General features: G+C 41.6%; 1 protein-coding gene across 3 annotated transcripts in view; it reads right to left on the minus strand.

The window, feature by feature from the left end:
- The window catches only part of HECW2 (HECT, C2 and WW domain containing E3 ubiquitin protein ligase 2), a 410,406-nt gene that overhangs the window by 343,524 nt on the left and 39,384 nt on the right, over nucleotides 1-27,498 (minus strand). Inside the window, exons 1-2 of one of the 3 annotated variants that reach the window (XM_024115624.2) lie at nucleotides 15,952-16,029; nucleotides 14,735-14,986 (exon numbers count right to left, since the gene is read on the minus strand). The exons of 1 other annotated variant lie outside the window; for it this stretch is intronic. The gene's annotated coding sequence lies outside the window, so the exon portion shown is untranslated. Of the gene's footprint in view, nucleotides 1-14,734; nucleotides 14,987-15,951; nucleotides 16,040-27,498 lie in introns of those variants that run through there. One more of the 3 variants, XM_028480351.2, reaches the window with a different exon arrangement.

Consider the following 27,498-nt stretch of genomic DNA (forward strand, 5'->3'; position numbering starts at 1 on the left):
CCACTGACAGATGAATGGATAAAGAAGATGTGGCACATATATACAATGGAATATTACTCAGCCATAAAAAGAAACGAAACTGAGTTATTTGTAGTGAGGTGGATGGACCTAGCGTCTGTTCTACAGAGTGAAGTCAGAAAGAGAAAAACAAATACCATATGCTAACACATATATATGGAATCTTAAAAAAAAAAAAAAAAGGTTCTGAAGAGCCTAGGGGCAGGACAGGAATTGAGATACAGATGTAGAGAATGGACTTGAGGACATGGGGAGGGGGAAGGGTAAGCTGGGACAAAGTGAGAGAGTTGCATGGACATGTATACACTCCCAAATGTAAAATAGATAGCTAGTGGGAAGCAGTCGCATAGCACAGGGAGATCAGCTCAGTGCTTTGTGACCACCTAGAGGGGTGGGATAGGGAGGGTGGGAGGGAGATGGAAGAGGGAGGGGATATGGGGACATATGTATACGTATAGCTGATTCACTTTGTTATAAAGCAGGAACTAACACACCATTGTAAAGCATTTATACTCCAATAAAGATGTTTTTTTAAAAAAAAACTTCTCCATGTTTTTATTTTTTATTTTCATTTTATTTATTTATTTATTTGTTTGTTTGGTTTTGGTCACACTGAGTGGCATGCAGGATCTTAGTTCCCTGACCAGGGATCGAACCCGCATGCCTTACAGTGGAAGTGCAGAGTCTTAATCACTGGACCACCAGGGAAGTTCCTGCTTCGTTTTGTATAAAAGTTTTAAATGAATATCCTGAGTTTGCTGAGATTGCTTTAAAAATCTATTCTTCCCTTCCTGTCAACATAGACTCCGCAAGAATGGTTTGTCGGGCTTCCCTGGTGGCGCAGTGGTTGAGAGTCCGCCTGCCAATGCAGGGGACATGGGTTCGTGCCCCGCTCCGGGAAGATCCCACATGCTGGGGAGCAGCTGGTCCCGTGAGCCATGGCCGCTGGGCCTGCGCGTCCGGAGCCTGTGCTCCGCAACGGGAAAGGCCACAACAGTGAGAGGCCCGCGTACCGCCAAAAAAAAAAAAAAAAAAAGGTTTGTCTACTATGAGTGTTATCAAATCAAAACCTGAAACATTTTAGGTAGACATTATGCCTTGTGAGTAGCAGGTCATCAGCCCTATAAGTTCTGCAATTTCTTCTTTTTTCCTATGTTATGTTTGCTATTGTTTACTGGAATGTCATTTCATTGGTTGAATCTAATAATAAAAACTTTGGGCTTATATTTTATATGTATGGTTTCTGTTTTATTTTTCTAGTAACTCACAGTATCAGCCCATATGTATTGAAAATTAAAATTTTAAAAAAGAAAAACTGGCGGCCCTTCTCCAAAGATAATTTGAGAAATACTGATCTAGCCCCAGACTGCTAGAAAACTAGCCAGAGTTATGCAAACATAGCTTTCCCAAGGGCTATCTTTTCCAAAATTCAGGATGTGCTGCTTTGGTAATAGGCTAGGCATTAAATCACATTGAATCAGAGAGTAAGAAAGTTTCTGCAAGCTGACCTTTTCGGAAAAGGTCTGGGTCTTTTAATCGGTTAAGGTAGGTACAAGCTATATATCCCACTCCTCACGAGCTTGCCGCTGGGGAGTATGTTAAGTCATAGACTAAATTCAGCCAAAGGTACACTTACTGTTAAGCAGGCATCAAACCTGTTTTGTAACTCAAGGACGTCCCACTTTCTTCCTCTGGTACTTAGACCAAAAGACACTCTGAGAAAAACACCAGGGTGCAAGCCACTGTCCTGGGACCCTGCCCCAGTAGTGACTCCCGGGCTTCCCACAGCTCATTCATACAAATGGCATCCATTTCATGGATGAAGAATTATTCCTAACATCCCTTATGGTAATGAAATCCTCTGGCATAGATTTCTATAACAATACTTGAAGTTCTAAATATCCAGCACTGAGGTGTTCATTCCTTATAAGGGAACCTGAAATAATAGCCTGTAAGAAGAAAATTAGGCAGGGATCACGGCATTTATTCTGAGGCACTTTTGGACTAAACTGACACACATACAATACAAGGATTTTATTCCAGTAATTCTACGGAAATAAAGTCTCTCTTTGATGATAGGGTGCTGTGAATAAATCTCCAACACTTGCTAACCTCCCATTTTAACAGAGCAGAAATTTGGCTTAGAGCCTTTGGCAAGTATCAGACTAAAAGTTAATTACATTGTTTTGTTTTCATTGTAATGACTACTACACTTACCTTCTCTTGATCATGTAATAATGATATATGAGCTACCTTTTAAAATAAATTTCCTTAAGTTAAATTAAAAGTTAGTAAATAGAAAATACCAGGTAATCAATAGTAGAGGCACATAAGGTGAAAATCTGTGCAAACTGTTCCGTCCTAAGTTATGGACACACCCAAGCACCCTCATTCCCACTTCCCCACACTTTTAGGACACAGCAGCTCACCAGTTACTGGGGAGGGAAACTATTGCTAAAAAGGTCTGCAGCTCATTAATTTCCCATAATTCTACACCAAGTATCACTCAGGCAAATCCCATGGGGTAATCCATCCTTATTGCAACCCTTTTTCCTTCAACACCCCACAGAGAACGTTTGGCTTCTCTAATGTTTGTGTTAATCAAATTTTAGCAGTATAAAATAGGAAGGGGAGGAAGAGAGTTTTTATACACGACTGGGATAAGATGAAGAAAGACAGAAATGCACTGCACTAACATAGCTGTGGAACTGTGGACTGTTTTTTGTTGGTTTGTTTGTTTTCTTCTCCTTCTCCTGTCTTTATCTATTTTTCCAAATTTTCTATCATGTTGTTATAGGTCTCTTATAAACCGAAAATGTGTTAAGAAAAAGTAAAATATAATGAAAAAAATACGCAGAGGCATCTGAGCCTCATGTGATAGGAAATGGGACACAAAACCATTGGGACACAAAACCACAAAATTTGTAAGACATACACGGTGATAATGCATTTTACAAAAGGCTTCTGTGCACCATCTCAGAGAACTCCCTTCGAGAGTTCCCATTCAGAGGCTCGGTAGGATCCTTAACTCCTCTGTGCCAGGCATTCACAGTAATGACATTTACTGTGCATTCCACTGCACATAAAAATGTTTATTAGCAAGTAGGTACAAAAGAATCATACTCTGAATGCCAGTACTCTGGCAGGCCAGTAATGCCAATCATGTCAAACCCAGCCTTAGCTTGGTGCCAGCTTCCTTCTTGTCCACCTGGTTGTCCTCTCTGTATCTCTGCCTCTCCCAGGTAGGCCTCTCTGGCTCCTTACCAGTCTTCCCACCATGCCTGTCCCACAGTGTCCCATGGTGTTGGCATATGTCTCCACTACCCCATGCAGCGCCTTGAGAACCAGGACATGTCATTTCTCTGTGTCCCTAGCGCCATGCCCAGATCTCAGGCACACAGAGGGAGCCCAACAGATGTCTGCCTTGGTACTGGAACTGTTTCCATTTACAACCAAGAAAAAGAAACAGAAAACATATTTAATATTAATAATAGCTACCACTTACATAGGTGCTTTACATACATCATCTCAGTTAAAGTAGCCTTCAGCCCTCTGAGGTACTTATCATTATCCCTGTGCTACAGGTGAGGAAACAAGGTGGGGAGAGGCTACGTAGCACATCCCTGTCCAATCTCAAACCCTTAGAAGGTGGTGGAGTCAAGATTGAAACTCCCGCCTCATGCGAAACTGACTTTCCTCTGCCACCCAGTTTCACTTTCACAGGTTCACCAGTACAGCAGAACCACTGTCAACAATCTCTCCCACAGCAACACATCAGTAACACAACAACTGTACCCCCCAAAAATATCAAAATAAACAGAAAAGAGCATTGGCAGCTCGCCTCAGCTGTGACATCAGCACCTTAATCAGTACGTGTTCTGAGGAACATTTGCACACTTTCTTATTTCTTGAAAACACTTAAGTGTAAAGTCCCATAATAAACTTTGCTTAAACAAAAGTAATAATTTACGCTAAGAAGCATTTTGTCTCATTGCTTCTCAGTTTTTGAGATCAGTCCAGTCCATTCCTGATGGCAAACAGGCAAAAGCTTCCCTGAAACACTTAGCGAAAGATAGATGCACATTCAGACTGCACGTATTTCTGACATTTTCCTGGTTTCTAGGGGTCACGGGGGTAATTAGATTTAAGGGAAAATTTAAAGTTTAAGCCAAGAAAATCAGAATGATGAGAACTATGTGAATTAGGCATATTTACTTTTTTATGCTTATCTATGTTTTCTATATGTCTTACAAGTGAACAAAAGTACTACTTTTTACAATTAGGGTGGAAAATGTTATAATTTTTAAAAAGAACTAAAGATTTCCTCTCACCAATAATCTATAGCACATATTAACCTAAACTGAACTTGAACATAAGCTAAGTGTTATATTACCTGGAATTTACCTTAAAATACTCCAGCAGAGCAATATGAAATGTATGCATATATTAGTTTTAATCTCCATCCTAATTGGGACTGTACACGCCAAAGGCAGTCAACTGACACTGACTCCAAAGAACCACTCTACCTTTCTCTCCAATCAACACTGGTGGTTTTGATCACAGGTCTTGTAGATGTTAGAGACAAGTTTTCACTGGTCAAATTTCAGTGGCATTGAAGATGTGGGAACTGATCTCTTTCATGAACCTGGTACAAAAATCTAATGATTAAATGCAATGTGGTATTCTGGGTCGGATTTTAGAATTGAAAAAGAATATCAGTGGGGAAAAGTCTGGGGTTTAGTTAACATTAATGTGCCAGTGTTTATTTCTGTTTTGATAGATAGACCATGGCAATGTGGAAGGTTAACAAAAGGGGAAACTGGATAAGAGGAATATGGAAACTCTGTATTATCTCTGCAATTTTCCTGTAAATGTCAAATTATTACCAAAAAATAAAAATCTATACGCATGCAGACCATGACATTAAGAATAGCACCTTAGGTCTGTCTGATTCTTCAAAGCCCTCTGGATAGTCTCTGTTCCAATGGATTCCTGTCCACCCAACACTAGGCAGCTAACAAAGTATTCCTGCTATAACATTGTTGCAATTGCCCCAGGCAAACCTATCATGCAATGTACAACTAAAAAGTACCGAAAAGGACAGTTTGCTGGGAATTCATAGAGCTTACAGAACAGGTTGTATGAGTCTTTTGTACCTTCTTGCTAATAAACATTTTTCTGTGCAATGAAATGAAGTCCGAAACTTGCTTTCATTATTACCCGGGAAGAAAGCTACTCCTAAGTACTGGAGGTTAGTGATGTTTACCAAAACAAATAAGCCTAATAGTTGTGCATAACCAGAATGGCTTAGATTGGTTTGTAAGACTATACTCAAAACAGTTTTTCAACTGTACCTTTAAGGGTAGATGTGCATGAATGTCCCATGAGTAAGCAAAATAGAGACAAGGAGACAAGGCAGGGCTGAGGGAATCCAATCAGCTCTCATAGGAGGAAATACATGAGTAATTCACCAGAAATAAGAAAAAAAATATTTATAAGGTCAGAAAAAAATACACTGTGAACAGCAGAAAGCTAGCTGAAACACAGAACAGTGTGGTTTTAGGATCTACAGAAGTGAGTATGCAAATAAAGCAAGTTTCCCATCCATTCCTTAACATCGCTCGTATCCCTGCCAAAACCCAATGGCTGTGGAGCATATGAACACACCGGAAAGGGTAAGGACAAGGAGAAAAGCATGATTTCATTTCACATTCCCAGCAATCTAATGTAAGTAGATACTATCATTCCATTTTACATGTGAAGACTCGACCTCCTCTTGTAGGTAAAGTATTAACTGGCCCAAGTCGCGGGCCCAGAATGAGACCCAAGCCTGTCACTTCTAAGCAGTTTCTCCAGTCCTGCAGTCTCCCTTTTACGTCACAACTACTGTGAAAAGTGAGCACCAAAAAGGAAAAACCTACCATTAGTAGCCAACTCACAACTGCTTTTATATAGAAAACATCTAACAGGGATAATTATAAAATATTCTCTTCACAATAATGTTTCAGAAACTTATATATGAATATTTGTAAATCATTTTAACCCAGGCACCATCCACAACATGAAGCTGTACCTGCCAAACTTGGAAGCTCACAGTTAGGGTTTGAGGCAATGCTAAAAGCACTGCAAATTCCAGGAAAACCTTCTCGGAGTATCAAAGTTTACCTAATGTGGAATAATTTAAAACAGTATTTTTATGTTAAAACAAGAGATATGTATAAAATAGAATGCTACATCTGCACGAATATTAAAAACAATGCATTTCAGAGAAACTTCAAACTTGCAGCACAACACTTTGAACCGTACGTCAAGCCCCTGGGGGTTTACAGTTCTCCTAGAAGTATTTAAGTGAAAATTTTTAAGAAACATTAAATGATTTTTATGTCCTGGTTAAAATTTCACAAGCAGTCATGTAAATTAATGCCTAAAGAAAGCTCCTGGACATGAAGACTCTCAGGCTTCCAACTTGTAGTATTTCAACATTTAAAAAATGTAATGATAAAGATTCCTTAAATTTTTGTTTACAGAGATTATAAAGGTTGAGTGAGTTACTTTCCTCAAAGCTTCATTTTCCTCTTCTAGAAAATGAGTCCCACAAGCAAGGGCTCAATAGATGTTGATGATGAAAGTGATGGTGACTGTACTGATGATGGTATCTTTGATTAATGTTCACCTACCTCTCCAGGAGATCATTTAAGCCGTTACTTAATATGCCAAATTCTTCCCTCAATAAATACGACATAGACTTTTTTTTTTTTGACATAGACTTTTAAATAAATATCTTTAAATTATCCAATGCATTAGCAAGCAATTAATTAAATACTAAGGTAACATTGGTGCCTACAAGACTGGAAATTGACTAATTAATAGAAAACAAAGTCAAATGTAATTTTTTATATTACATAAAAGCAACATTACCACCATCCTGTCCTCTATATGGGAGGTAGAACACACTCAGCCTCCCCTATTTAAAAACAGTTTGTTGCCTGAAGCAACCAAAAGCTAATAGATTTCCAAAGTCAGTGCTGAGAGTCAGTGGCAGAAACACCAGGACTAGAACCCCGGTATCCTGGCATTATAATCCCCGGCTCCACCAACCAGAACATGATGCTCCTTAAAAAAGGAAAACAAAACAAAACAAAAAAGAAGGCTGTTCTATTGTGCACATCCAAGGCATTGTCAACACATCACTGCTTCATTGTTCTGCCCATTCTTCATCAGAGCAGTCACAGTTCTGTGGTCAGGCCTGGTCCTTTTCCTAACTCTAATAAAAGCCAGAGGAGAGAGAATTCCACATCCCTACAACTTTTCATTCTCTAGAACTCCAAATTCACTATTTACATGTTTCATTCAATGACTTGAGTAGAAATGAAAGAGGGCAGTCAAGTATCTGGAAACTCTGTTGTTTTCTCTGATCTGTATTAGTGAAATGCCGCAAAAACTGTGAAATGAGATTTCACTTATCTGTGCAGGGAGTTATGGTTACCCAGAACTAGAAGACTGATTTGACTAAGGAGAGCAAATCTAGCCAAGACACTCTCTAAGGGTTTTCTCAGAAATAGAAATTTTTTTTTAACATCTTTATTGGAGTATAATTGCTTTACAATGGTGTGTTAGTTTCTGCTGTATAACAAAGTGAATCAGCTATACATATACATATTCATCTGTTGATGGACACTTAGGTTGCTTCCATGTCCTGGCTATTGTAAATAGAGCTGCAGCCACTCTCTCACTTTGCATGACTCTTTTTGAATTATGGTTTTCTCAGGGTATATGCCCAGTAGTGGGATTGCTGGGTCGTATGGTAGCTCTATTTGTAGTTTTTTAAGGAACCTCCATACTGTTCTCCATAGTGGCTGTATCAGTTTACATTCCCACCAACAGTGCAAGAGGGTTCCCTTTTCTCCACACCCTCTCCAGCATTTATTGTTTGTAGATTTTTTGATGATAGCCATCAGAAATAGATACTGAATGAGGGTGAAGGTTACATCCAGGAGGAAAAATACATGTTGCCATCTCTCATCACACTTTGATAAGCGACTAAATTTTGTTTGGTAACAGGAGCTCAAATAAGTTGAGTTTTATTTTAAATATTTATTATAAATACATTTAAAGGCATTTTATTATTATTTAAACTGAGCCAAGATACACTCTAGCCCTGCCACTAATTCTCTTTATGATATTGGGCAAGTCATAACATACTTGAACCTCATTTTTATATCTGTCGAATAAAAATAATAACCCAGCATGCCAGGCTCAAAAGGCTAAAAGGATTAAAAAAATTAATAGGGAAGTAGGCTGGGAAAAAACATGTAAATACTAAGCGTTGTTATGAATACATAGCCAGAGCCTTAAGACAATGAGCATGCCTCAGCCATGCTCTCTTTCTCTCTTTATGAGGACTGGAATCCAGATGTGATGACCTAACTTTAACCATGCAGATGAACAACACTACACTTGGGGATGGTGGAACAACAATTTGGGAAGAACCTGAATGACCATGAAGAGAAATCATGTCCAGCCACCTGTCCTTTCACACTGGAACTGTCAAATGAGAAACAAACATCTCTGCTCTTTTGGCCACTATATTATTGGATTTCTTTGTTACAGTAGCCTACCCTAACTAATACAGTTATTAAGACCTAAGCACAAAAATGAATCTGTGCAAACCAAATCCGGCTTACAGAGCTGTTTCACTTGGCCCTTACAATGTTCGTCTATACAGTATTTTGTTTGTATGTTTGTTTGATTTTTACTTAGATATCAACATTTAAAAATCAGACGATTTCATATAACAATCCAAAAGTCTTTAGAAAAAGGGAAAAAATCAGAAGATCTGGCAACAATGTATTTGTGTGTGTGTGTGTGTGTGTGTGGTACGCGGGCCTCTCACCGCCGTGGCCTCTCCCGTTGCGGAGCACAGGCTCCGGACGCGCAGGCTCAGCGGCCATGGCTCACGGGCCCAGCCGCTCCGCGGCATGTGGGATCTTCCCGGACCGGGGCACAAACCCACGTCCCCTGCATCGGCAGGCGGACTCTCAACCACTGCGCCACCAGGGAAGCCCAACAATGAATTTTTATTTACAAATGGCAACACTTGGAACTGAATAGACTTGTCCCCTTCAGAGAGGGCATGTGCTATCCAATTCCCCATAACCTCTCACCATTATAACAGAGCTGCTTCATTTAGTTAGTTTTCCTATTCTCAAGCCCTAATAAATATTTGACTTTGCAACCCCTCATTAAATAAACTTGTGGACATTTAAAATTCTTGGGATTCATATAACACTATGAATTTCAGGCCTGGATAGCAACAGATTAAAACAGTTAATTTCTGCCAAACTCTGCTCCATGATGTCCTGCCTATTAACTATATTATGTCTAATAGATATCCATCCCTCCAGAGTCCATATCACCACATCCTTTCTCACTTGGATTAGAGCAATAGCCTACTGGCCTCCCAGCCTTCCATCTTGCCCACGCATTCATTCAGAGCATTAAAACCAGAACCACCTTTTTAAATTGCAAATTTAATTCCTTTCTTTAGAGTAGTTTCACAATTACTTTTGGTTAAATCCTAAACTGCTTAACATAGTTTGTGGAGCTGTCCTGTAATTTACTTTAAAATATAGTGAGATGGTGAAATATACAGTTAATGGCTCAAGTTCTCTAAATCAAGAATTCCCTCCTCTTAGCATTGCCAAGACCCTATTCAGGTGTCCACCCTCCTCCAGAAGCTGCTGTACCAAATCCTGACTGTTCTATGGGAGGGATATAAACTTCAACCTTGCTTGAGTTATTATAATTTGTGGCCTCTTTATTGCAGCACCTGAAATTATAACGCTAACTCACACTATAACCAGTGTTCTTCAGGTCCTTAAGTATACCACATTCCCTCTTCCATGAGTTCTTTGCACATGTTCTTCCCGCTGCCTGGAACTTTCCCACCTTCTAACCTTCATCTGGCCAACTTCTACCTCAGTTCTCACTTCCTTTCAGAATATCCCTAACCTTAAGACCAGCTTCCATTCCCCTTGACATGTATTCCAAAAGCAGACTTCTTTCTCACGTTCAGAAACTTTTTGCACAGTGGTTCAGTAATTAGTAGAAGGGAACACTAGAAACAGTTTTTCACTGATGAAGTGAGTGATCAAGAAAAAAGAACCTGAGTTCCAGAATGACCTTTCAGAGCAGAGCTGCTTATTCAGCCTGGCTTGTTGACCAATTCCAGACAATTTAATGGGAGAAATTAAGTTTCTGCCTTGTTTGAGCTGCCATAATTTGGGGTGGCTTTGTTACAGCAGCTTAGTTTGTACCTTAAAAATGCACTTACCATATTTGATGCTTTTCAGGTCTATGAAAGGAACACGTTCTTTCTCACTTCTGAGTCTTTAAACATGCTACTCCTTATACCTGGAATACTCTACCAACACCTAATGTTAACCAAGCTAACTATTAGTCTCCAGATAGCAGTTTAAAGATCATCTTTTCTGGAGAAATACTCCCTAACCTATGGGTCCATTAGATCCAACAGAAGACCCTGCAGCCCTCTTATCATTACTTCTTATTTACTGCCCTTCGATTTGTAATAGTCTCTTTCCTTAGAGGCACTATATGCTCCTTGTGGAGGGGCCACTTCTGATGTGTTTACCGCTGCACTGGCAGCACCTAGTACTGTGTCTGGCACCTAACATCATGATCCAGGGCACATCACTCCATCTTGGCCACAATGCCATCAGGAGAGATCTTGTCAATTATCTTGCTATAATCTAGACATATCTCCATACTTTATTTTACTTACAGTAATACTAACAAAGAGAAGAAAGGGGAGGAGGAGGAAAAAAGGGAAGAACAAAGGAGGAGAGGGAGGAAGAAGGAGAGAATAGTTTGGCAAATTTGGCATGGCTTTGTGAACCCTCCTGACTAGGCTACTCCCCATAACAACTTGTTTAAAAAATACATTCAAAATATGTGGAGGTTGAAAAAAGTTAGATAATTTGTATTTTCTTTAGCTATAATTTTTTTCAGGCCCATAGCATTTAATTTATCCAGTGTGAAAACCAACTGGGCGCCCTCTTACTATCTTTTTAACCTTGGATAGAACTCCAGCTGCATCTTACCCATGTTAGTTTGAAGACTAAGACATGATGCTTTGCTAGTATGTTTTAATTTTTCCTGGAAACCAGGAATCGGGAGGCTTATCAATCTTTTGGTAAACAAATAACTATAATGTTATGGAAATGTCCAAACTGAGGTCACCTTATACCACGCAGAGAAACTGAGAAAGATCCCTAGGCTGGTTGGGAATTAGCAATCAATGACCTCTATTTACTTCCAAAATGCTATGTTTCTAGCACACTAATGTCTATCATTGACACAGCCCTTCCATAATATGAAGCAGCCTCAATCACCACAGCTGAACCTTAGCTTTTAAATTACTTCGAATCACAGCAGCCAAGAGACAATATGTCTCTTTTATTTTTTGGCTTACCTCGTATCTCACTTCCCTTTCCACCCTCCTGGCCTCCCCCCTTCAATTTGCAGGTTATGAGACAGAAAGGCTCCTATTCCCTACTCTCAGCAAAATCATATGTATCCTTGTCCATGGCACCGGAAAAGGAATATATAGACGTAATTTCATTCTTGATTTTCCATTAGTAATGTGTTTAATTAGGCACATAGCTCTGTTACTATCACCTTAAACTAGGCTGCCTTGTTTCTGGCTCAACTTACCTTACTATAAAACAGTATGAGACCAATACTAGGTTCCATAATTTAATGAAATGCCTAAGATGAAAGCTTTACAATCTCTTCTATTCTTGCTTTGCGTCAAGAACAAGAAATCAAATTTTGCTTTGAGGCTAAAATATAATACTAGCCTTGTGGAAAATGATTATTGTACATAATTTATATCCTCATTCCCATGAACTATCTAACCCAGTGCATCTGTTATTTTGATATTGTTCATGAGCTATCAGCTGGGCTGGGAATTTTTTTTTACTGTTGATTTACTGTTGCACACTAGTCCCAGAATTCTGATTTCACTTGTTTTCACTGATAACATGCATCTGCTAAAAAGTCCCAACTCTGTGTCCTACACAAAATAAGATCAATTGGAAAGTAATATGTATAAATTTTAATACCCAGCTATTTATTGTCCTACTTCCCAGATGTATTTCCGGACCACAGGAAAGGTTCAGTCTGGCTCTAAGTGCATCTTCAGTATGTGTCAGGGCTCCCTGTCCTTGTGCCATAAAAAATCGTACTCTGCTTTGTTCTTAAATTATTCAGTTCTTCCCTGCCACACACACTAAACCGCTCATATGTCAGCATTAATAAACAGGAATAAATTATTAGTGGCAACAAGTTCTGAGATCTCAATTCAGTGAGTGTGAAACATCAAGAGGGAATTTGTTACTTTTCTCCTCTTTAAAGAATACACTTAAGGACCATGGAAGAATCTTTTCAGCCTCAGAAGTAAGAAGTGGTGTTGAAATGATGGCTAAATTCTCTTCTATTCTCTTATTCCTCACTCCACCTCCCATACATATAAGAGAGGCTGCATATTCTGGGGAATGTAGGCCAGCTGCTGTGACGCGGGAGGGAGATTAGGGGCTCAGAGACATAAATTTTTCAAAGAGCTAAAAGTAGCTCCCAAGAGCCTGCTAACACAAACCCCTGCCTCAGCCTCGGACAGCATTTCCATCCTCAGTCTCTACTTTGAAACAAGATGGTGCTCATTTAGCTTCCTCCAGTGGCTCCACCTGGCTGGGTAGGTTTAACTAGGATGAACAACAGGTCACTTCTTGTGCATTTCTTGCCTCAAATCATATTAGGGGAAAACCATCTTGCTACAAACCTGAGATACCAAAATCAAATTCTATTTCAACTGCCACAAAGCTCCTCACATTTAAACAGGGAAACTTCTGAAATGGCAAACCCTGAATTAACAAAGCCGCTAACTCCCAGAGGAATGTAGTATCCTTCAGTCTGTAGGGATTTGTACAACGAAATGACTAACAGAAAATCAATTGTCAATATAACTAAAAAACACTCTTCTTCAACTGCTAAACGAGGTAGCCTCCAAAAAGCCACATTTTAGGCTTCATTTTTCGCAGCACTCCCATAACGGGGAAAATATAGACGTCCCAGTTTGTAAAAATCAGGGCGGCTTTCAGAATGCTGGTAAGGACTCCAACTGAAGAAACACGAAATCAGGATCAGTACTAAAATAAATGCGGGTTGGTCCTTACCACCACTGTGAGAAACAGACTGTTTACCATGCTGGTTTTGTTATTTTCTAAGTGCTGCTTCCAACATAATGCATAGGAAAGGATGAGATTTCAAATATATCAATGTTTAGAAATTTTATACTGTTTGACATCAAATTTACCTGCCTCTCGGAGAGGTTAGCTGAGTTTGGTGTAATGCCACGTGTGACATGGTGTAATGCCATGTAATGCCAGATAAAGAGACTGGCTAAAGGCAAATTATAGGGCAATTTCATTAAAGTCTCAAGCACACAGCACTTACAGCTTATATGTGAGAACACTGCACATCCCCTTACCACACATCTTTCTAGGTCTAATGTCTGCGGCAAAGTCAACCCTAAATGTGGCTATTCTTCCCCTCCCCAACCTCACCTATCCTTAATTAGTAGCCACTTTGGAAATGCAGAGATGGCATAAGTTCAAAAGTAGCAGAAGAAAAAGTCAAGAAAGCAGAAACAGCTTGGAAGAATAGATCTTAAGGACAAACTGCCATAAATTATTTTATGTTGTCGTTTCACTTTTGTCCAGAATGTCTGAAATTGCTCATTTTATTATGATACACTGCCTCAGATGTCATCAGTGAGAGATTTGAGTTAACAAGCACTACTTGTTAAAAACAAAAATCCAACTACCTTCAGGGGAATCACTAGACCATGAAGAATTTAATCAGATTGCTTTCCACTCTAACACCTATCAGAGAACAGTTTCAGAGGGAAAAAAAAATGGATGAATGAGGTTTCATAATTTGAAAGCACTTTAGGACAATCTGGAAAGGTAAAGTGAGCCCTTAGGAATTATATGACATCCTAAAAGCTCAAGCTCTATTTTTCTAAGTGGCCAAGGTTGGATACAGAGGACACATTAAATAAGTCAGCGATTAACAGATCTCGTGGAAGAGTAACCTGATCTGAGACCATTTTGATGCTCCTATAAAATGTATGCGAAGCCTCTGGCTTTGTCCAATTCTGAACTCATTAGTTTCCTTGGTTCACCTAGCTGCATGGTTTGCCACTCTGAACTGTGACAGCCGTGGCAGCTTCCTGAATAAGGGGCTACTGTCAGGGTCACAGGACCACATGAGAGAGCTAGACTAGAAAGATCAGAAAAGTCACTGGGCACTTGCTTTCCGGAGAATGTGTCTAAACTCATAAATTTTAAAAGCTGGCGTGCTCAGCCTCACAAAACCCCTACTACCTATGTATCTATGCCCCCATCGATTTCCAGAATTCTTCTGTTGATAAGCAAGAAGAAGAGCAATGAGAAAAAATAATTTCTTGATAACCATTAGAGTTTGCCATTTGATGCATACACTCCCACCCAGGACTCATCTCCAGCGTGAAGGGGAAAAGGAGATTATACACCTTGAAAAGTTAAATGGCAAATGACTTTCAGGAGGCACAAAATCCAATTTCTGGACTAGGAACTGAGAGCAACAAACCAGTTACCTCCAGTCTGCCGAGCGGCCACTGTGCTACATGAATAAACTGAGCATTGATCCAGTCAAGTCAGAAGCCACTGCAACTCACTGGGTCTTTGACGGCTGCATCAGTGGTGGTGTGGGTGGAAGGCAGCAGCAGCTGTAAATGAACAGGCCCAGAGCTCCCCACACATCACCCATCTCATGCGTGTGGGACGGCCATCACCCATCTCATAGCTCCATCACCCAACTCCAAACACAGAAGCCAAGAAAGGTGGAACTAGTGAAAAGAAAGGAGAAGACGAAAACCAACTATTTAATTTTGCCTAAAGTCATTCCAATCAAGGAAGAAGCAAGAAAACTATTCCTCCCTCAATAGCACAGGCCTCCTGCTCCTAGGAAATGACAATTCAGTTACCATATAACATGAATCCGCCTCAGTGGAACAACCTGAACACCTTAACACTATAATAGAATTTCCAGGAAAATGTGCTCCTAGACATAAACAAAAACAAAGAAGGATACTGGGAAAAGCTGTTGGGAATGTAAGAATGTGCTGTGTATTTATGGGGACAGGTTTAGAGGTGGGAATATTGAAAGGCTGTGGGTGGAAGGCAACAGATTCAAGAGAAATTCACACATCAAACCTAGAGACAGCGAGCTCAATCCAAAGATTTAAAATTCGATTGAAGCTGGAATCAGGAGGTGGTAGAGTTCTTGGCCTACCAAGCAGACCAGAGAGGACACAGATGATTGTAATTATGAAAAAGCTTCTCAGAAAACCAGGGACAGCCTGAACCAGCGCGGAGAACCAGGCTGAGATGTGGCTGAACAGCACTTAGTAGAAAGACTGACAAGACTGACAGAGACGGTCAAGAGCTCCAGTTGTTCCTCTGCCTTACAGAGATCCTTTCCTGGCATCCTTCCCACCCCCTTCCACGAAGTGACCTGTCTGAGTGCATCTCAACTGCTCATGAGAACGACAAACAAGGGAGATGAGAAAGGAGAGAGTGGCTGTCAAATTTTAGAATATCTATGAATACTGGGGGAGCTTGTTAAAAATTAAGAATCCCAGGCCCCACCCCCAAGAGATTCTGATACAGGCACTTCTAAGCAGTTCTAGTTACAGGCTATAAAAAAGCAGCGCAGCAGCCTCACATTCATTCCGGCAACGTAGAAGGTACCCACACACTCAACAATCCTTGGAAAGATTACTGCAAAGCTCTACAAAACAGCCCACCTTACCTTTAGGGGAGAGCTATAGCTCCAACTTGGATCACTCCTCTACTAGGCAATCACCTCGTAGCTCAGTTAATCACAGAATTAGTCACTGCCCCTCCATCCTCAACCTTGAGCAATAAAAAAAAAAAAAAAAGCTTCTGAAAACTTTGAGTTTGTAAAACTATACAAAGGTATCATGAGCTAACATGTTCTGACAATTTTGTTTTAACTTGTGTGAGTTTTACTCCCAGTTCCCTTCGTTTTTATATGAAGAACAACCCTGGTAATATGAGAGAGAACAGAGGCCAGCTTGCCAGCCTCTCATCAAAGCTTACCAGAAGGAAAAGCTTAGTAACTTGCCTGGGTACCAGCTGTTGCCTCTATACCAAGTCAGCCCACTGCCACGGCAGTTTCCTTGGAGCTGAAATACTCTTTGAAAGTGAGAAAAATATCTCTGAACAAAGAAACCAAGTCCTTCCCACAGTGAGAAGTAGTAGTCTGAAAAGGAAGACCCTATTCAATTTTCTTAGTCCTAAAAGCAAGGAACTATTGCCCAAATGGCATGACTACTGGCAGAAGACCAAGAAGTACCCTAGAGTCTCAAGCTGAGACTAAATGGATTGTTAGAAAAACTCTGAACTCTCCTAAGTTCTTGTCTGAGGAGCTCAACCACTGTAGGACCTTGGTTGAATCACTTAACCTCTGAGGCTCATTCTACAAACGTGTCAAGTGAGGGTAACATTCCCTGCCATCCCTCCACATAGGAAGTGGTGTGGCTTGAATGACAGAAAAAACACACAAGAGCTGTCTGTAAAATGTGAGTCAACAAACAAATATTTTTAACATATTTTTATCACCATGATTGTTATTCAAGACTTTTAAAAGTCGAAAAAGCAACTATCTGCTCTATCCATTAACTATTTGCTCTACTCATTGATCTTTAAGTTACAATGCTAATCTGTAAGCGCCAATGAAATTGCTCAGTACATAGTAATCAAGTATAGGAGAGGATGAATATTTGTGCCTAAGGTACCTAAATCTCAAATACCATCTTCTTTCATCATACATTTTCCTGAAACAAAGAATAAAAATAAATATGAGGAAGTACAATATTTTTAATCATTACACTTTCTCCATGGAATGATCACACAAAGAAACAACTGGTCACCCTAGTTACATGACAGAGGGTATCAGGAACCAGAAAGAAAAAAAAACAAACTTGGAAATTTAGCATTGTAGCAAGAAACTACACAAAATTGTCTTCAGCTCATCTGTGCCCTTCCATCCCTCAGTATCTTTATATTAAAAACTCGCTTAGCAACCTCCTATAACCCAACCTTCACTTAACCAAGCACCTCAAACGGCCAATGCTCCTCATTTCTTCCGTAAAACATACTGAGTGATGGACGCCCTTGGACCTCCTGGGGGGCTGCCCTCCAGGGGGCCTGTGCACCTCTGTTCTGACCAGTTGAGTTGTGCGCCCCCAAAAGCCAAGGGTGTTTGTTCCCTACCCGTTTATGCCAGTCCTACTTGTCATTTTAACTATATAATTTAATTAAATATTACATAAACCACAAAAATTCAAGACCAAAAAGAAAAACTGATTGTATCTATGGAAACCCAGTTAAATGCTTTAGAAAGATTTGGTAAAGGCAAGTAACTAAAAATATTTCTGTCAAATTAAGAATGAGCAAAGGATTGGGGGAAATCTTAAAATTCTAGAATTCCTCACTCGGACTGCCTCACAAGAGTCTCTAAGTACTTTCTCCAGTGAAGAAACTGGAACAGGAAAGCACGGAGGAATCACTGTGGGCGCAGCTTATGCAAGAAAGCCTGGGAGGAACTGCAATATACTGGAAGGTGGCATTTGAGTGATTTTTATTTTTTCTTTGTACCTTTCCATATTTTCCAAATTCTGGGAATCAACTATTGCTATAGTCAGAAACTATTTTAGACATTAATAGTTAAATACAAATTTACAAGTGAAGAGTGTTACAAATTAAGATGCACATAACTTCCCAGAATTTAAATTTAAGGTACATTTTAATACTCAACCCAAAAAGATAAGTCTAGAAATGCTGTAATACATTTTTAATGTATGTATAAATGTGCATAAAAAGAAGTTATAGACCCAACATAAAATGCTCTACACAAAGGTGAACTATTAATATTATTGTTGACAGCACAGGTGATGACAGAAATTGAACTTTTATGTTGCTCTCCTCCTCAGTATTTAATTCACCTTTATGCGCTGCCCTTCATAGTCTAAGACACTGTTAGTAATGTTTCTTCAGAAAGACAGGTAGATTGGTAACAAAATATCCGGAAAGCCTTAGGCAGACCTTACCATGGCATTCGACCCATCTACCACCCAGGCAGCCCCGTGCCCCCAGATTTCAGGACTCTGCTAGGCGAAGGAGAGCCAAAGATGAAGGGGGCAAAAACAGCTCTCAAAGCAGGCACCAGAGACACTGCAGCCAGCCTGAAAGGAAAGAGGCTGATTTTCCTCAAAAGAACTGGCACAGCTCCATCAAAGCAAGACCAGAACAGCCTTGCTCCTTGCCCAAGCCCTAACACAGGCGAGGCCTCCAGCCCCGTCCCCAGAAGGATGAATTACCCAACTAGAGTTGGCCACCCTCCAGAGCCTCATGGGACCTTGAAAAACCAGATGAAAATGTTTACCATCTGGGGCAGGCAAGAGTGGTTAGTGAAGTTCTGTTTGTCCCTGAGCTGAGGAACAGGAGTTCTTCACTGTTCTAGGGACAGGAAGGGGAGAAACAGGGAGATGCTAGGCCTGAACAGCCACCACCCCCTTCTCTCCCGGCTTACACACCAACTCCCCCTCAGCCTCGCCCCTCCTCTCCCCTAGTTGTGCCTGGAAACTAACAAAGTTGTCAGTTTGTTAGCTGACAAGTCCAGCTAACAAACCCCCAGAAAGTCTCAGCCCACTGCTGCAAAATTACCTCACGATTCCACAGGTACCATTTCTGGAAATGACTTCCATCCAGAGTCATATTTGCACAGCATGAAGTAGGAGCAGGAAAAATAATAGCGCTACTTCTCAAAGAGCAAGTCAAAGCAGAGGTCTCTAGAGAGTATTTATATTACATACAAAGCTGGCTGGATGACAGGTCTGATCTGGTGTGGCAACTCCAGTCTTCCTGTTGCCGTGCCCTTTTCTAAAATTGGCATGCCACACACACAGTGTGGTAAATGGTGTGGGAATTCAAAAGGAAAAAGCAAGGGAAAACAGCAAGGGAAAGGAGACCTCCACGGGGTCTCACACTGGTCTCATAGTCTTTGCCCAAGTGCAGACTTTGCATCTCAGTCTGGAAGCCTCTGGAGCCTGATTTCTTGGTTGCCACATTCAGAGCAGACCCTTCTCTCAGGGAGCAAATTCACCTTATTGTAACTCATAAGATCCACATGTGTGTGTGCGTGGGTGTATGTGTGTAAACACATACCCAAAGAGAATGTCAGTGTATTAATTTACAGGGAAAACTCTGTCAAGGTGCCTGAAAACAGTTAACATGGAGGCAAGTGCATTTTCTTCCTTACAGACACATCACATGGAAATCAAATAATAGATCAACAGAGGAAATCTGCCATCTCTGCCTATCCAAATCTATTACTCTTTACTCTGAAAATTTTACTTCTGAGAATGACTCGCCCTCCATTAAATCTATGGTTTAGATGGTTGGGTGGGCACATGTCCCAGGTCTGGCCAGTCATGGGGCTGAAACTGCCCCAGCAATTGTTAGGTTTGCTAAACCATGAGGATATGAGTTGGGAGATGCAGAGAGCCACCTCAAGGAGAGAGCACTGACTGAAGATGAACCCAACAGGTGAGCCAAACGAAGAGATGGAAGGAGACATTGCCTGACAATATCGTTAAACATCAGAGTCAACCAGGATCCTCCTTGAACTTTTCATTTATTGGAAACAGTGAATTCCCTCCTTTGCTTGAGCCACTTTGGGGTGGATTTCTATCTCTCACAAACAACAAGAAGTCCTGATTAATACATAAGAGTTTTGACAGAGAAAATGGAATTGGACTAAGAAGAGTTCATAATATGACTTGAATATTCAATCAGCATTCATTTAAAGTAGTTTAATGCATCTGTGTCTACACCAGTGCAGGCCAGGGCTCATCCTGGTCATCCGTCTATCCTTTGACACCTGACTAACCTCACTTGCACTGACACATTCTCTTTTAAACCACACTCATATGGCTAATCCACCTGGCAGGTCTGCAGTCATTCTGTCTCTGCTCCATTTAACTCTCAGAGGGCAATCCTATATCCCTAGTTCCCAAGTCCTTAAGGTGACGCATCACTGGATCCCAAGAACAGAGAGCAATAGAAAACCACTTAATAGATTGTTAACTTCTGTGGCACCCAAGAGAACTCATAAATCCTCCAGGTTAAGTGGTATGGATTCCTTCCAGTGAACTCTAGCATCACAAAATCATTTACTGTAGCAAAATTACATAGTCAACGGTTTCCAACTATCAGGATACATCAATGATATTTTCAATTAAGGTGAACACATAGTTCTTATACTTTAAGGTGGGTTCTTTAAATCCAAATTGTTTTAGTTACAAGGAGTTGTTAATGCTTAATTCTATAAGAAGTTCACAGGACAAGACAGAAGTATGTATCTTTGTAAGTTTAGCTCCTAGTATAGCTATTTTTATGCAAATAAAGGCTGCAGTGTATTACTTCCTCCACCCAGACACAAATCCTGTCTGTGGTTAGATTCTCTGAGGGCCTCCCCCTAGTGCCACTTTCCAGTTCCTTGTCCTAATTAACCAATGCCTTAGAGAGAAGCAAACAGTTGTTTTCTCCTCAAGCTGTTGTCATCATTTGTTTACATGTCTCCCCCACTAAACTCAGCTCTTTGGATGACTTCATGACTAATCTAGCACTGTGTCTAGCAGATGCTCTATAAACATTAGTTGAGTGGATTTTACACTTGTCCGATTTTTACCAGAATATCTGGTTTGTGACCTTTATGTCACTATTCAGTTTCAAGCATCAAGGAAAGTATTGGAGAGGAGTCTTAGAAGCTTGGTGTCTGCCCTCCCTTCAAGAACAGGGTCCAGATACAGTTTCTTGTGCACAAGCATTCACCCTTTGTAAAATTTATCCTGCAACCCTGGCTACAACTATCTGGACCAGGGTTTGGTGCCTGACCTAAAGATGTCAGCTCCAGACCAGACATGAGAAAGGCCACCGGCCTACAAGGTGGCCAGCCATGAAAGCTCAACCCCAGGAGGGATAACATGTACTGAACAGTGATCGAGCAACTCAATAAGATCCTTTCTCAGGGTATTTGAATGCACTTGTACAGAGAAAGTTGTCATATAATAGAAAGGCACACACACACAGACACACACACACCAAAAAACAAAAAAAAATCTAGAGAAAATAAAAACAAACTCTAAAACAGGAAACACCAGGAATAATCAAAAGCTCTGAAGACTCTAGGCAGAAGGAAGTATCTAGGACTGAAGAGAAAGAGAGAAGACAACACAGCAAGATGCTAAGTATCAGGAAAGTACTACAGCTACTATGATGTGGTCTGAAATTTCCTTTACAATATAGTTGGAAGACCCAATTAATCAAAAGGCAACATTAAAAGACAGCTACTGGGGGCTTCCCTGGTGGCGCAGTGGCTGAGAATCCGCCTGCCAATGCAGGGGACAGGGGTTTGAGCCCTGGTCTGGGAAGATCCCACATGCCGCAGAGCAAGTGGGCCCGTGAGCCACAATTACTAAGCCTGCGCGTCTGGAGCCTGTGCTCCGCAACAAGAGAGGCCGCGATAGTGAGAGGCCCGCGCACCGCGATGAAGAGTGGCCCCCGCTTGCCACAACTAGAGAAAGCCCTCGCACAGAAACGAAGACCCAACACAGCCATAAATAAAAAACAAAATAAAAAAAAAAAAAGACAGCTACTGTAAGTTTTCCAACCATCTTTACCTCCACTCAAGAGCTGAGGTTGTCTGCTATCAAAACAGACATTAGAAATCGGTTTTTGTTGTTGAAATTTAAGATGTTCAAGACTTGTGAACTGGCTAGAAATACTTCAGGGGCACCCCACAATTCCATGAAGGGGTACAACCTAGCACATTCACAAGGCTGGACTCAGAAACCTGGCCCCGGCTGGATTCTGCACTGAGGCACAGTTTATTTGGAAGACTGTGGTTGCCCAATGCTAACTCTAAGTTTAACTGAATCCTGCCTCTACAATATTATCATGTTTTCCTCAAGTGAACCTCTTAAGCAAGCCCTCTCACAAATTAACATTTGCTTTCATATCTGGGAGCGGGGCCACCGGTGGGAGACCTATAGCCCTCACCTACCTCTAACTACTGGAGTATATTAGTTGGGGGTATAGAGTCAGGTGTTATTACACCGAAACTGAAAAGAAAAGTGGCTTGAAGAAGAGACATATTCATGTCTTCACATTTAACAGTCCAGAGGTAACCAGGCCAGGCAGGAATAGTGTCCACTTCTAATTCCAGATGGCTATTTCAAGTCTCGGCATATCCCAGTCAGCAAGAAGGAGAAAAAGAAATGGAGAGCACATCCTTACCCCATCGGCCAGACTTTGTCACATGATCATGCCTAGCTTCCAGGGCAGCAAAGAAACTGATCTCTACACCAGCAACTGAGGGGCAACTGGGTGGAATTATACTGCTGTACATCATGTTGTACATCATTTGGGGGTCTCCTTCCCTGTGCATCTCTCATCACCTGACGGTCCTTGAGTGAGGTCTGTTCTTCATGGTAGGGGTGACTTTCATACAGGAATTCAACTCATTGTTTAAATAACACCAATAACAAATCCACTATGAAGTCATTACAGAAAAAAGACAGATGTTTACAAAAAGAGAAAAGGCAAAAAATAGTCAATGCTCTGACAGATAATTAGACAACTGTTATATTAAACAAAAGCTGGATGACCTGAGACTAAAACACGTCTGTCCCTAGCCTTCTTCAATCACTTTAATTAGAGATTCTGAGTCACTTGGGAAAAGTAGCTGTCCCTGCTCTACTTTGAAAGCCCCCAAAACAGGTCATTGTGATAAGTAAAGCCACCGATTAAAACATAAAGTCCTTATTAGTTTTCCAAACTGTATTTGTATTTGTTAGGACTGGTGTAATAAATACCACAAACTAGGTGTCTTAAGCCACAGAAATATAATGTCTCATAGTGCCGGAGGCCAAAAATCCACAGTCAAGGTAAGGGGTTGGCCGGATCAGTGCCTTCTGAGGGCCGTGAGGGAGAATCTGTTCCTGGCCTCTCTCCTTGGCTTATATTGTAGTTGGCCATCTTCCTCTTACGTCTCTTCACAACATCTTCCCTCCAAGTGTGTCTCTCTGTTGAAATTTCCTATTCTTACAAGGACACCATCCAAACTGGATTACGGTCCACCTTAATCACCTCATTTTAACTTGATTACCTCTGTGAAGACACTCTTTGCAAATAAGGTCACATTCCGAGGTACTGGGGGATTAGGACTTCAATATACGCATTTAAGGGGGGGACATCATTCAACCCGTAACACAAACTTAGAAGCCCTTTAAATCTGAAACCATACTTTACTACAGTAGTCATTACATCCTTTTTAAAGGGTTTTTACTGGAAAATAGATAAAGAAAATGCATAAGACATAAATATGCAGTGTAACAAATCATTATAAAGCAAGCACCTGTGTAATTGCCATTTGGGTCAAAAACAGAACACTGTCAGTAGCCAGGAGCCCCTTCCCGATCACAAATCCTTCCTTCCTCTAGCAAGCATCACTATCGTTACTTTTAGGAAAATGACTTCCTCTTCCCTTCATAGTTTTACACTTCTGAATACATACCAAAAAGAGTATCGTTTTGTTGTACCCGTTTTTGAACTGCATCTGAGTGGAATTATGTTGTAAGACATTATTTGGAATCTTCTATCCCTTAACGTGTTTGTAAGATTTATCCATATATTTACATTTTAATGGTTCCAAAGAATACTTCATTAACCTAAATCCAATTTTGCCATTCAAAACTATATTTTCTCCGATTTTTACCATTCTCACTCACTTTTAACATCTGCATATCCTTCAATGTCTACAGCAAAATCGTATCTGTAGGGGACTTCCCTGATGGCAGAGTGGTTAAGAATCCGCCTGCCAATGCAGGGGACTCCGGTTCGATCCCTAGTCCGGGAAGATCCCACATACCGTGGAGCAACTAACGAAGCCCGTGAGCCACAACGACTGAGCCTGCGCTCTAGAGCTCATGAGCCACAACTACTGAGCCCACGTGCCACAACTACTGAAGTCCGTGAGCCTAGAGCTCGTGCTCCACAGGAAGAGAAGCCACCGCAGGAGAAGCCCACACACTGCGAGGAAGAGTAGCCCCCGCTCGCTGCAACTACAGAAAGCCCACGTGCAGCAACGAAGACCCAACGCAGCCAAAAATAAATTAATTAAATCGCGTCTTTATTTCTTCAGCTTTAAAAAGCATTGTGGTAAAATATACATAAATCCTAAACATTTTAACCATTTTTATGTGTACAATCAGTGGCATTAAGTAAATCTGTGAAACCATCACCACTATCCATGACCAGAATGTTTCCATCACCCAAGACAGAAATTTTGTATCCTCTAAACAATAACTTCCCATCACCCTAACCCAAGGGGCTGCTCTGAAAAGGCTTGCTCTGGAGGGAAGCCCCTCCTTAGGGCCCTGCCTTTCCCCAGGACCCAGCACCCCACTAGGCTGTCACCCATCAGACACAACACCAAAACGCAGCCCCCAGCAGCAGCCCCTTCCCTTTTACTCACTTAAAGCCAAGGACAAGTTAAGCAATTATGTGCTTCTTTAACCTCCTCTCTCAATACTGCACCTTCAGAATGAAAAAAAGTGAGGTAGACAATTACATGTAATGTAGTATCCTTGATGGCATACTGACACAGAAGAAACACAGTGGGGAAAAACTAAGAAAACCTGAACAAACTATGGACTCCAGTGAATAATGTATCAATACCGTATTATCAATTGTTGCAAATGTACCACTAATGTAAGATGTTAATAATAAAGGAAGGAGCTTCAGGATGGCGGAAGAGTAGTACACGGAGATCACCTTCCTCCCCACAAATACATCAGAAATTCATCGACATGTGGAACAACTCCTACAGAACACCTACTGAACGCTGGCAGAAGACCTCAGACCTCCCAAAAGGCAAGAAACCCCCCACGTACCTGCGTAGAGCAAAAGAGAAAAGAAAAAAACAGAGACAAAGAATAGGGACGGGACCTGCACCCTCTGGGAGAGAGCTGTGAAGGAGGAAAGGTTTCCACACACTAGGAAGCCCCTTGGCAGGTGGCGACGGGGGGTGGCGAAAGGGGGACTGTTCGGAGCCACAGAGAAGAGCGCAGTAACAGGGTGCGGAGGGCAAAGCGGAGAGATTCCCACACAGAGGATCGGTGCTGACCAGCACTCACCAGCCCGAGAGGCTTGTCTGCTCACCCGCCGGGGTGGCCGGGGGCTGGGAGCTGAGGCTCGGGCTTCGGAGGTCAGATCCCAGGGAGAGGACTGGGGTTGGCTGCGTGAACACAGCCTGAAGGGGCTAGTGCGCCACGACTAGCCGGGAGGGAGTCCAGGAAAAGTCTGGAGCTGCCGAAGAGGCAAGAGACCTTTTCTTCTCTCTTTGCTTCCTGGAGCGCGAGGAGAGGGGATTAAGCGCGCCGCGTAAAGGAGCGCCAGAGACGGGCGCGAGCCGCGGCTATCAGCGCGGACCCCAGAGACGGGTATGAGACGCTAAGGCTGCTGCTGCCGCCACCAAGAAGCCTGTGTGCGAGCACAGGTCACTGTCCACACCTCCCCTCCCGGGAGCTCGTGCAGCCCACCACTGCCAGGGTCCCGGGATCCAGGGACAGCTCCCCCGGGAGAACACGCGGCGCGCCTCAGGCTGGTGCAGCGTCACACAGGCCTCTGCTGCCACAGGCTCGCCCCGCATCCGTGCCCCTCTCGCCCCCTGGCCTGAGTGAGCCAGAGCCCCCGAATCAGCGGCTCCTTTAACCCCGTCCTGTCTGAGCGAAGAACAGACGCCCTCAGGCGACCTACACGCAGAGGCGGGTCCAAATCGAAAGCTGAACCCTGGGAGCTGTGTGAACAAAGAAGAGAAAGGAAAATCCCTCCCAGCAGCCTCAGGAGCAGCGATTAAATCTCCACAATCAACGTGATGTACCCTGCATCTGTGGAATACCTGAATAGACAACGAATCATCCCAAGTTGAGGAAGCAGACTTTGGGAGCAAGATAGATTATTTTTTCCCATTTTCCTCTTTTTGTGAGTGTGTATGTGTATGCTTCTGTGTGAGATTTTGTCTGTATAGTTTTGCTTTCACTGTTTGCCCTACGGTTCTGTCCGTCCATGGTTTTTTTTTTTTTTTTTTTTTTACTTTTTAAAACAACTTTCTTCTCAATAATTATTTTTATTTTAATAAATTAATTTTATTTTATCTCACTTTATTTTATTTTATTTTATCCTCTTTCTTTCTTTCTATTTTTTCTCCCTTTATTCTGAGCCGGGTGGATGAAAGGCTCTTGGTGCTCCAGCCAGGAGTCAGTGCTGAATCTCTCCCAGCAGCCTCAGGAGCAGCGGATTAAATCTCCACAATCAACGTGATGTACCCTGAATCTGTGGGATACCTGAAGAGACAACGAATCATCCAAATTGAGGAGGTGGACTTTGGGAGCAAAGATATGTATTTTTTTTCCCCTTTTTCTTTTTGTGAGTGTGTATGTGTATGCTTCTGTGTGTGATTTTGTCTGTATAGCTTTGCGTTCACCATTTGTCCTAGGGTTCTGTATGTCTGTTTTGGGGTTTTTTTTTTTAATTACTTTTTTAAAATTTTTTGTTAATAATTATTTTTTATTTTAATAACTTGATTTTAGTTTAGTTTATTTTTTCTTAATATTATCTTCTTTCTTTTTCTTTCTTTCTTTCTTTCTTTCTTTCTTTCTTTTTCTCCCTTTTATTCTGAGCCGTGTGGACAAAAGGCTCTTGGTGCTCCAGCCAGGCATCAGGGCTGTGCCTCTGAGGTGGGAGAGCCAAGTTCAGGACATTGGTCCACAAGAGACCACCCAGCTCCACATAATATCAAACGGCAAAAATCTCCCAGAGATCTCCATCTCAAAGCCACCACAGAGATTCACTCAATGACCAGCAAGCTACAGTGCTGGACACCCTATGCCAAATAACTAGCAAGACAGGAACACAACCCCATACATTAGCAGAGAGGCTGCCTAAAATCATAATAAGGCCACAGACACCCCAAAACACACCACCAGACATGGACCTGGCCACCAGAAAGACGAGATCCAGCCTCATCCACCAGAACACAGGCACTAGTCCCCTCCACCAGGAAGCCTACACAACCCACTGAACCAACCTTAGCCACTGGGGACAGACACCAAAAAACAACGGGAACTATGAACCTGCGGCCTGCGGAAAGGAGACCCCAGACACAGTAAGTTAAGCAAAATGAGAAGACAAAGAAACACACAGCAGATGA

This window comes from Physeter macrocephalus, chromosome 2 (assembly GCF_002837175.3).
Source record: "Physeter macrocephalus isolate SW-GA chromosome 2, ASM283717v5, whole genome shotgun sequence".
In the NCBI taxonomy this organism is placed as follows: Eukaryota; Metazoa; Chordata; class Mammalia; order Artiodactyla; family Physeteridae; genus Physeter; species Physeter macrocephalus.